At 35.5% G+C, this 11,690-nt stretch overlaps 1 pseudogene; it reads right to left on the bottom strand.

Annotated features, from left to right (window-relative positions):
• Positions 1-1,516: 1,516 nt before the first annotated feature.
• On the bottom strand, positions 1,517-2,127 carry LOC124452044 (annotated as a pseudogene).
• Positions 2,128-11,690: the final 9,563 nt, after the last annotated feature.

The following is an 11,690-nucleotide window of genomic DNA, read 5'->3' on the forward strand; positions in this document are numbered from 1 at the left end:
CATATTTAGCTTATATTAAACATATACGTTCTTTCACGATGTTTAATTATAATATTCGAGTAAATTATGTCTTGCGAAGAAAGCGATAAATTAAAATCAGAATTGAGTGTTCAGTCATATAATTCTGACAAAAACTTTATTCCGGGATACGTGACAAAAAACTCGGAAAGCAATGAAACTTGAGCGATAATGATTTGGATTTTAACTCCAAAGTATGGATGGTCGGAAAAACACAAATTATAATCTTTTTTAAGCCCTGGAAAATTAGCGTTCTTTTGATTCGACAAACTAGTAAACTGACTCTCCAAATCCTATGGTTTTAATCGAGCCGAACAATGTGTTGAAGCACTGGAAGGCTCAAATACGCGCTTTGCTTTAAAACCCAGATATTCCGTCTTCGCTTCGCCTCGGGCCTTTTATCATTATAAGGTGTAGTGTGAAGACTCATACGAGAATAGAGGCTTGACTCATTCGTACAATTGGCTGCAACGCAACTATTTACCTTTTTTCTGCTTTACTAGTGCAAAGGCAATGCTTTTGGGCGCTTATAGACTTAAGCTGTGCCTCAGCCAGCACTGACTTGATAGCAATAGACCATATTTCCTTATTAATTTTTAATGAAAATGCGCGCTGTTGCATTCTGGTCTTAGTAGTCACGCTAATACGGTAAAAATCAACATGGCCACTGCGGATAGTGTGTGTGTAGCTGTTCTTTGTCGTCTTTCAGAGATAACTCAAACGAATAAAAATCCTAGTTATTTTCAGAACTCTTGCACGGGTATTCAGGAGTTTGTTACATCTGAAGCTTATGGCAAGGAAATCCCAGAAACGTCGAGGAAGGCGAAGATAGTTGGTGTAAATTCTAATACCGTTGCAAGTCCAGATGAAGAACTCGCTACATTTGGTCGCTTAGATTGGACAAAGTCTTTGGCTAATGGGGAGGTTGTATTTGTTGTAAAGGCGCGTGTTGGTGCATCTATGAAAAGTGTGAGCTACTCTGTATTTCTTCATTTAAATCAGAGAACTGCTGCAGTGGAGTATAGTATTTGTAACTGTAAAGCAGGACAAGGTAGGCTACATCCAAGCCATGGCCATTTCGGGCTAATAACCAGGCCACGATGGCTTAAGTGTGTATTTTCTTCCAGTAAAGATTTAGCTTTGTATTTTTCAAGAGCAATCTTCTCATTATCTATATCACACTTTAGTGGTTGAGGTATATTTTTGAAAAATTTTATACTTTTGGTGATTGTTTAAGCAACGATGAAGGGTGTATAGTTTTTCTTCGATTTATAACTTTTCCAAAAATAGAAGCAGTTAGTCTTTTGCACCTTTCATCATACCAGGAAGAACTTTTACTTTGTTCCATTGTATTCATGCATATTTCTTTGGCTTTGATAACTGTGACAAAAACTGTTTTCAACATTACATCCAATTATTTTTTAGAATAGCCCAAAGGAGGACTATAATCTGTAGCCACATTCTTAAAAACCTTGTTTATAATACACGAAGATGGATCTTAAGGCAAAGACTCCACCAGCTTTCTCCTCTTTATCATTCGATTGCAAGATGTCTCAAAAGTATTACAGGGCTGATATTCATTTGATTTAAATGCTTCGCATAACAATGATGCCCTATTAACTTTTTGAAAGGCATCTGCCATTATTTTAATGTCTTCTTTGGTAAGTTCTTGTGCATATGGTGGGTCGAGCAGTAGTTCTCTCTAACACCTCTTACAGAATGTTGTTTATTGGTTTTATTTACATCAGCCTTTTCAAAAAGCAAGTGTTCAAATTTTACAGCTTCCTCAAGAGTTTTAGAATTGCCAGATGGTACATTCCATTTTTGAGGTAGCTGAGTACACGTAAGTTCGGCAGGAACAGCAGAAAGCTTAAGATTCACAAAGTCTAACACTGTGTAAAGTAACGCTGCGACATGTTTGCAGCATCCACCTTGTCCTGCTTTACAGTTACAAATACTATACTCCACTTCAGCAGTTCTCTGATTTAAATGAACAATTACAGATTAGCTCACACTTTTCATAGATGCACCAACACGCGCCTTTACAACAAATACAACCTCCCCATTTGAAGTAGGAACATTAGCTTTTACCATTGTATTCTTTACATATCCTTCTCGCTAGAGACCGTAACCTTTCTTCATATTTCTAAAAGCGTTAGGCGCATAATTATCGGATTTTCCTCTTCTACTTTTAACTAGCATATGCTCAAGCTTCTCGTGCGTAAATAATGGAAGATTAGCCAAAGACTCTGTCCAATCTAAGCGACCAAATGTCGAGAGTTCTTCACCTGGGCTTGCAACGGTATTAGAATTTACACCAACTATCTTTGCCTTCGTCAACGTTTCTGGGATTTCCTTGCCATTAGCTTCAGATGTAACAAACTCCTGAATACCCTTGAAGAGTTCTGAAAAGAACTAGGGTTTTCATTCGTTTGAGTTATCTCTGAAAAAAAGACAAAGAACAGCTACACACTCACTATCCGCATTGGCCATGTTGATGTTTACCGTAGTAGCGTGACTACTAAAGGCCGATCTCCACTTCGACCGTAACGTAGCGTAACGTAGCAAAACGCGACGTAGCGTATCGTATGCATATACGTGTTACATTCTAAACTTTGGCAGTTTTAACGAACCGTACAGAAACGAAGCATGGCGCGAATTTTGATTATAATCATAACATGGCGGTTGTCAGTAAAAACACACTTCTTCTTTTCTTGTTAAAAAGAAGGATGACTAAAGGAAATAAAAATAAAAAGTCAGTATGGGTACGAAAAATATTTCAAGAACGCAAAACTAAAGGAGAATTCTATTTTTTAGTCCAAGATTTGCGTTTATTTGATGAAGAATTTTTTTTCAAATATTTTCGTATGACTCCTGTTCAATATGAAGAACTTTTGACTATGATTGCTCCAGAGATGCAGAAGTCTTGCATAACTCGGGAATGTATAGGGCCTAGTGAGCGACTTTGTGTAACACTCAGGTATCTAACTGCAGGAGATTCTCAAACAACCATAGGATGAACTTTCGAATGAGCCCAACCACTGTTGGACGAATCATCTTTTCAACATGTGAAGCACTGTGGAAAGTACTGTCATTGGTATTCATGAAATGTCCAAGCAATGAGGCAGAGTGGAAGTACATAGCACAGGGGTTTGAAATTAAATGGAATTTTCCACACTGCATTGGTGCGCTTGATGGAAAACACGTCGTAATGCAGGCACCAGCTAACTCTGGATCGATGTTCTTTAATTACAAGAAAACCCATTCTATTGTTTTAATGGCTATTTGCAATGCAAACTACCAGTTCACATTGGTTGATATTGGTGACTCAGGACGGAATAGTGACGGTGGTGTAGTTTCTTACAGTACAATGGGTGAATCAATTAAGAAAAACAGTTTAGGCATCCCTAGGCCTGAGGCATTCCCTTCCACTCAAAGATGCTATCCATTTGTCTAAGTGGCATATGAGGCGTTTCAGTTACAGCAAAATATCATGAAACCGTACCCTAGAGAAGCTCTGGGAATATCTGAGCGGGTATTCAATTATCGGTTGTCTCGAGCGAGGAGGGTAATTGAAAATGCGTTTGGAATTGTAGCAGCACGATTTCGGGTATTTCGTCGACCAATTTACGCCAGAGTTGAAATGGTTATTCAAGTTACAAAAGCAGTAATCGCACTGCACAATTATCTTATGGCTGGAAGGTCTTTTTCACACAGCACGAAATACTGTCCAGCTGGTTTCGTGGACAACGACACAGAAACCGGAAGAGAGCTTGGAGAATGGAGAAAAGTGACACAATCAGACAAGGGCTTAAGAGATATCAGTAACGCTGGGTCAAACAACTACTCTCGTGATGCAAAGCTTGTCAGAGAAAATTTTAAAAACTACTTCATGTCCCCAACAGGACAAGTACGCTGGCAGTGGAACGCAGTACATGCTACAGTAGATTGTTTTCAAAACGACGATTAACTAAATCAAAGAATCATTTATTAGTTTTGTCACTGTTTTTATAACATAACGTGGTAGTTAACGCATGCAAACGTAAAGTTATTTGTAGCAATAAATTTCTTGAAAAAGTTTAAGGAAAAAACATTCTGTTACATTTCGTCATCATCTTCAAACTCAGCAAGAACTTGCAATACTTTTATCTTAGCCAATTTGTTTTTCTTTCCAGTTAAATTCCTAAAGGTAGTAACCAAACTGGAACAGAAAAGAATGTCCTGGTCTTCTGGGTTAGTTGTCTTTTTTGAATCACCATTTTTAGCATATGCTATATCATTGGCAAGGCTTAAGGCCAAAAGATCGTCAATCTGATCTGATCGCCTTTTCCGAGTCTTTTGAAGAGGTTTTGACTCTGAAATTTCTAGTTTTGCATGGGAATTGTCCACAGTGATTAGTGAAAATGATGTAAATGGTCTATCCTCATCGGTGGAGAGCACATCAGAATTCTCGGCAATTTCAATAGGGATGTTGGTTTCAGTTTTTCGTCCAGTCATCACATCACGCAAAAAGGACAACTCAACAAAATATTCACAAGTTAGCAATTTCTTACTTGCCCCACTCCCTGATCGTGTCGCCAACTCTCGCTTTTTAATGCATCTTCTATAATTATCCTTCAGCCTGTCAAACTCTTTACAAACTACATTCTCTAGATTTAGAAAAATAAAAACCTGTATATCAAACTTTGTTCAGTGCATTTGTTATAAGATGTTATGCCCTTCATAAACATAGTTGTTTAGTAGCCAATTGCAGAGCCATAGCTAAAACAATAAATGGGGGGGGAGGTGAGTTTATTCCTTGTATTCAGTAGCGTCAGACTGATTTCTCTTGAATATGATTTGGCTTTCTAAAGAAATCAGTCAAGCTCAAATAAATATAGGAAAAAACAAACCTCCCCTCTCCCAATTTAGTTCTCTAGCTATGGCCCATGCCAATTGACTTAATTTTAACCCCAATAAGAAGGAATGCACCAGTATTTTTTATAGTCTAACACAAGACAAGACCTTCTTAGGATGGGAATGGTTTGCACCATGTACAAAATGTAAGAAGAGTATCATAAGAAAATTGCAATATAAGGATGCTTACAGGTACAACGCAGGAAAAAATAGTGAGCTACACTAAATTTAATATTTAATGTTGCAAAATGGACATATTTATTCTTATCCATGAATATCAACTTCCATATAAAGCTCATTTAATACTATCATTTCTTAATTAACTGGCATTTTGATGATCAGTGTCATGTCACTGTGATAATTGCATGGGTGAGTATCACATTTGAATAACATAATGTTTTAATAAATAGAAGGTGTAATATGTACTGCTTGCTTGTTTTTACTCATAACGGCTCTGTTGTATAAGTTTTGTAAACTGAAGTATTGAATAAAATAAAGCAAAACCCACATAACTAGATATTTCTAACCAAACACATTTAAATAGACATAAATTTATACCCAACAAGTGGCAGTTAATAGTAATACAATTTTCACACTCAATAGTAAATGTAGGACACACTTCAATTGCAAAAGCTGGACCACGAACTGTAGTGATTACATAAATGTCTACTGTATTTTATTACAGAGTTTTACCTGTTTTATAAATTTAAGGATTTTGTGCTTATGAAAACCAGGTATCTTGATCTTTTAGGTTCCAAAATTTTAAGCAATGTATATTGATAAAATAACATACCAGGTACACACAAAGCAGCAGAAATTCGTCGCAATGCTTCCATTTTCCTTGGTTTGTCTTTATGCAACATTGACGAAACGTTCCAGATGCAAGGGTATTTTCGCACTTCTTCGATTAAGTTAATCAAAAATGGAGGTTCTTGTACATTTATAGCGCGAGCAGTAGATTCGCTGTTACTTCTATTGAAAGATTCCGCCAAAGATGCCTCTGAGTTTTCTTTTTCTCTGGAAAATTCGTTTATATTGTCTTGCCATTCCTCAAACGACTCCATTTTGAAAAAAAAACAAGCCAACTTCAATAGAAAACCTGTTATTTCATTGGTTCAAATCAAACGTACTAAGAATTCGTTTCAAAAATGTTGACATTCGGCGAACTCTGGTTTTGATACGCGTATTAAAGCTTTGGACCATTAAGTTCTATAATAACTGCAGCGGCTAACTTTACTGGGGCGAGGTCGCCATAAAAATGGCGGCCAACGGACGTATTTCAGCTGAAATGATCGCTTTGCAGAAAAATAATATTCTCGACCTCCCCCTGGTGTCTATAGTAAATTAAAAAGAATTTTTCAAAAACAAACACGATATCACAGAATATGGATATAGTTAGTACCATATTCTGTGACGATTCTTTTTTGGCATTTCTTTTATAATGCCAACACTTCAATCGTTCAATTGTTGGATGTCGTAGTTTCCACAAAAAGGAACATATCGCTTCTCACAGCTGAGGTAGTCGTTTGTTTTGTTAGTCCGTCAACGATTGAAAAGCAATTATACATGCAATTGAAAAGCCATAAAGTACATATTAAAGATCGTATTTTTTAAGATCGACTTGAACGCCAAATATACTGATGTTTTCCTGTTTTTGTCTATAAAATTCTGCATACTTTTCTGTCATTTGTTAATGCATGAAATCGTAAATTTACCTATCTATTTGCAAAATAGTTTCCCTAAAGCAAAAAAGACCCTGCACACATTTTGCTCTGTGAAAGTATCAAAAAGAAATGATCAGCCCCAACAGTACCCATGATTTGGAGCAGAGCTTGTTATGTTCTATTTGCTGACAACATGCAGGGAAGATCAAGGAGTAAAGATGACTGGAAGATGTTATTGACCAGGCAGAGTCTTAAAAAAAATGATAATGCTGTAAAGATAATTGATTTATTGTCTGCCTTATCCAGAGTTATTTAATTTGATCATGGTCAAATTCTATGGATGGAGACCAGGGGCGGATCTAGGATTTTTCAAACATCAGTCATAAAACGTCGGAGGCACTCCGCGCTGGGGGGGGTCTGAGGCACTCCGCGCTGGGGGGGGTCTGAGGCATTCTCCCCTGAGAAATTTTGAATTTCAGAACCTCTAAAATGCCATTTTCAGCGTTTTAGAGCAATACAAGATGCATTTTGTGGGCATCGTTTTTCGGTAAAAACAACACATTTTGCTTACGTTTTTTTCAAAAAAAAATGAAGTGAACAATACTTGAATGTTTTGCCAAATATTTAGGCTCATTATCATGCCAAATATATGGCTCTTTAGCATGTCTAGGAACGTAAAATTTATTTTACAATAATGCTATTCAAAAACAGATATAGTCTTTAAAAATTTCTACCAAGTTGTCAGGCATAGACCCCCCTAGAGACCCCCATTCAAACCTCTATGTAATAAGTTAAGTTAGAAATTTGGTACTACAAGTGACAAGTTCATAAATATAGAAAAGCTCAGACTTCAAACCATGCAACCCATGTTTATTGTAACCCTTTACCCATCTCCACATCAGAGCCAGCAAATTCACTTTTTGAGAAAAAACTCAAAATTTTTTTCTGTCAAAGATTAAGAAAATTATCAAAGTGAAAAATTGCAGTTAAGGACAGCTTAATGCCATGAATGTTTCTTAGGCATTTCACTACACTATTATCTGCTGTAAGTATATGCAAGGTGTGCTATATAGCAATCACAAGTAGCATTGTATTATCAAATACAAACAGAATGTAACCAACATGTCTTTAATTATATAATTACATGAATGTTAAAATTGGTTCATGTGTCTTGCTTACTGGTTATAAATATCTTTTCATATGATCAAAGCTTGTTTCAATGTAAATCTTAAATTATTTAGTTTAGAAATTATAATGATCATTAGAGAAATTGCCTACTGATCATGAAAAAATACTTTGCTGTTTTGCCAAATTTCAAGGTTTATCTGCATTCATTGGAAGAGATTTTTACTTTATAGAAAATGCTTTTCATACATCAATAGCCCTTTGGAATTTATGGCAAACAATCTGGTATGAGCCGTAGATTAACACACCTTTACATCTCTACATGAGGTGTTCAGTTAGAAAAGGGGACAATATGTGACATGGGACAACATTTCATGTATGTGAAATACTCAGGTTTAATACCATTCCAGTCAAATTGTCAAAATAAAAAGCTTCATGGATCATAAGACTCAAAATCACAGGTTATAGTAAACAGCTTCTCATGTAATCAATGTTAGTTTTCTCAAATCTTAAACAATATGTAGTATAACTGTCCAATGATTGAATGATCAATGATCATAAACTGAAAAGCCCCAAACATTTGTTTATGATAAAGTAAATAATAGTATGGCACCTTATGGCTACAGATTTTTTGTCCATTGAAATATATTTGTAGAAATGTAGGATTTCGCTGCCATATAACGGCCACGATTCCCCAAGCATTAAAGAAATCATAGCTAAAAGTCCTTCGGCAACAACAATTTTAGAAGCATCAATCTGCTTACCATACGCCATATTAACATAAATCGCATCACACACTCGCATAAATTGACTTTGATATATTGCATTCATGCATACACTTCACTTGTCCTTTACTTACGATTTTCGATGTAAATTTCTGCTGATAAAACTCAAAACAATGTTGGCTTGCTTTTGAACATCAATGACTGAAATGTCGCTCGCGAGATCGTCTTGCCCAAAAGCAGCAATGTCATATGAATTTGTGAAAGATTTCCATAAATTCCATCTGATTGTAGTTTAGTTTCTATCATGCTTATAAAAATTACTATGAAACGATCAAACATTCAATTCAGACAGTGAGCTTGACTATGTTAGTTCAGTTGGCTATCAGTCGAATTCGGTCAAACCAATCACAGTAAGACAAAAATTCAAATGAGCCAATTGTAAGATAGCAATTGGACTCCCTTATAGGTCCGGCCACCCTTATTATCGGTCGAGATTATTCCAGACTGTCCACTGATCTGGCCATTGACCAATAAAATAGCGTTTCTGGCGTTCATAGACTCCTTTATAAGTCGAACCAGTCAAGCCACCCCGCTTATCAGTCGGTTATTCCAGGTCAATTAAAATTCAACTGATCTGGTTACCAACGAGATATTCGTTGCATTAGTCATTAGTTTTCAATAATAAATAAAGCTGGATTTTTATCACGAAGTAAATGCGATAATGAAGTAAGAATAATTAATGAATTTTTAATTAATATGAATAGGTAATTTTTGAATTTCAAACATCAGTCGCGCGACGGATTTGACATACTCTAGATCCGCCCCTGATGGAGACAATGGATTCACTAATGATGCCCCTAATGCTTTGAAGTTAAAGTTCATGAACCAAAAAAAGATGGCAAGAAGGTTGTGTGTGTTTTGATGCTTAATTAAATGTCAATTCACAACATATAAAATGTAAAAGCCATAAAGTTTGTGTCTATGTAAACATTTGTACTGAGATTGATGATGACTCGATGCAGATGTGAAGCATCAAACTGTATAAGCCATTGGGTTTTATATAACTTAATGTTTAAATCATGTCATATCTTTATCAAAATATTCTAGTTGAGTGTTGTTTAAATGTTACTAATATCTAATGCACTATACTGAAGCATTAAAGATTCAGTGATGAAACCTTTAAAATTACTGTACTGTATATTTCTTATCTATTTCTTATATTTCTTTAAGAAACAGTTTGAGCTTATTTACCTATTAGAGTACAGAATGGAGATTTATCATATGCATCATTGCTGCTTTTTTAAATAAATGTTTTTCACTTTTCAAAGCTTTTCTACAAAAAATTTGCTTCTTATTTCTTTTCATGAGATTGATGATATAGAGATAATATAATCCAATAACTTTATAATTTCTAGAAAGCTTTTAAGCCTTGCCTTTTATTGCCTTGCAATGACATATCCATATGCATTTCATCATTCATGTATGAAGAAAACACCAAATGTGGATACTCAGAAAACAAAATGCACTACTAACTGCTTATGAAATTTATTATTGAAGTGAAAACTGTGTTAATCATTCAAATTGTGCATTATATTGAAAATATAGGAAAAACAAAACAAAGTGAAAAAGAAGGGTAGAAGTATTAAAACTAAAAATAAATTATAAACACCATTGGAAGCATAAGTGTTTTGATGATTATTTGCATTTGCCCAATTTATTTATCAATACAACAAAATCAAAATGTGCTACAACTTTACAAGTATTTGATGCAGTTGCACTTCAGAACATCACAAAAAGGTTACTTAAAGTAATTTCTATACAATATTACCAAACCTATGCAGACTTGAGTCTTTTTGAAATTTAATATGAAACTCAATTACAGAAAATCCGTAAATATCCAGAGATTTAATATTTACTTTTTTAAAGAAACATATAAAAATCCTACAATTGTGGCGAAAAAAGCCATTGCCTTTCCACGAAAAGAAGCAAAATAGCAATGATAACAAATAAGCTAAATTCTCTCCCGTAAACCACTGTGGAGATGAGCTATGATATACTTTTTTGTGTAGACTAAAGAGTTTAATCGATCAAACAAGTTTGACGCTGGTAAGAAAACGACGCATATCTGCATTCATAGATGTGTAGCCGACATATAGCTCTTTCGTCGATAGTTATAAATACATCCTCGTAGGAGCCGATCACTGGAAAGCTAGGTTGACTCGCTGTTACGAATTGTAGGTTTTTATCGTGATTTTCATCAAAAAAATTGCTTGCCGAATCCCAAATACACACATACATTTTCTTCACTCTTTCCTCAGGAGGGAGTGGGAAATTATGAAATTTTCGGAAAAGCTGTCGATTTCGGTAAATCTCAGGGGAAGCGGACGAAATCCGCCATTTTTTTGGCGTCATCAGATATCTAAGGCCGCGCTTGAGATAGCCGCTCCAGTTATTATAGAACTCAATGCTTTAGACACGTTCGATATCAATCGTCCTAAGTGATAGTCACACGGCGCATGCTCGTCGTCACGTTTTACTTCGTTACGCTACGATAAGGTCGAAGTGGAGATCGGCCTTTAGGCTACTCGTTAAGTGTCGGATCTAATGTCAACTGACTTAATTTCATAATTCTGTACATTTCACTTGACAACTTCAAAAAGCAAAGTTCTGGCCCAATAGAAACAACATTGTATTTCACAACGCCATAGTTAATGATCCTCAAGGAACTTTAATCTTTAACTTCCACATTTACGATGAATGATTTAACTTGCTTCACGTTTGAATCCATATCTTGTGTTGTTAGCGCTTCATTTCAGAGTCAATCGTGTCTAGAAATGTTTAAAATTTGCACCTCCAAAAAATTCAAAACTGGCCACTGTCTCAGACATCCATAACAAGCAAAGACACAGCTCAAATAAAACACAAGTGTATGGAAGCAAAGCTATCATGGAAACAGCACGTAAATATATGAATTTTAAATAAAGTAGAAAACCAAACATCTCTGGGATTCATCACTCTTTTGACTCAAACACTAATGTACACTTCTCTATTGTTCATGCTTCCACGTATTGTGTTTATATTATAATTACAATCGATATACAATCTATTTTTTGCACATCTGTAATCAAATGATTCTTTCGGGAAAACATTTTCCATCGTATAATATGTTAATTAACGACTTTTTCAGAGCCTCGGCTGTAATCGATATACCACACTGCGCGTTTCGCGCTGTATAACAGCCTTGGTTCCTTACTTACGTCCA

Source organism: Xenia sp. Carnegie-2017, unplaced genomic scaffold, assembly GCF_021976095.1.
Source record: "Xenia sp. Carnegie-2017 unplaced genomic scaffold, XeniaSp_v1 HiC_scaffold_24, whole genome shotgun sequence".
NCBI lineage: Eukaryota > Metazoa > Cnidaria > Anthozoa > Malacalcyonacea > Xeniidae > Xenia > Xenia sp. Carnegie-2017.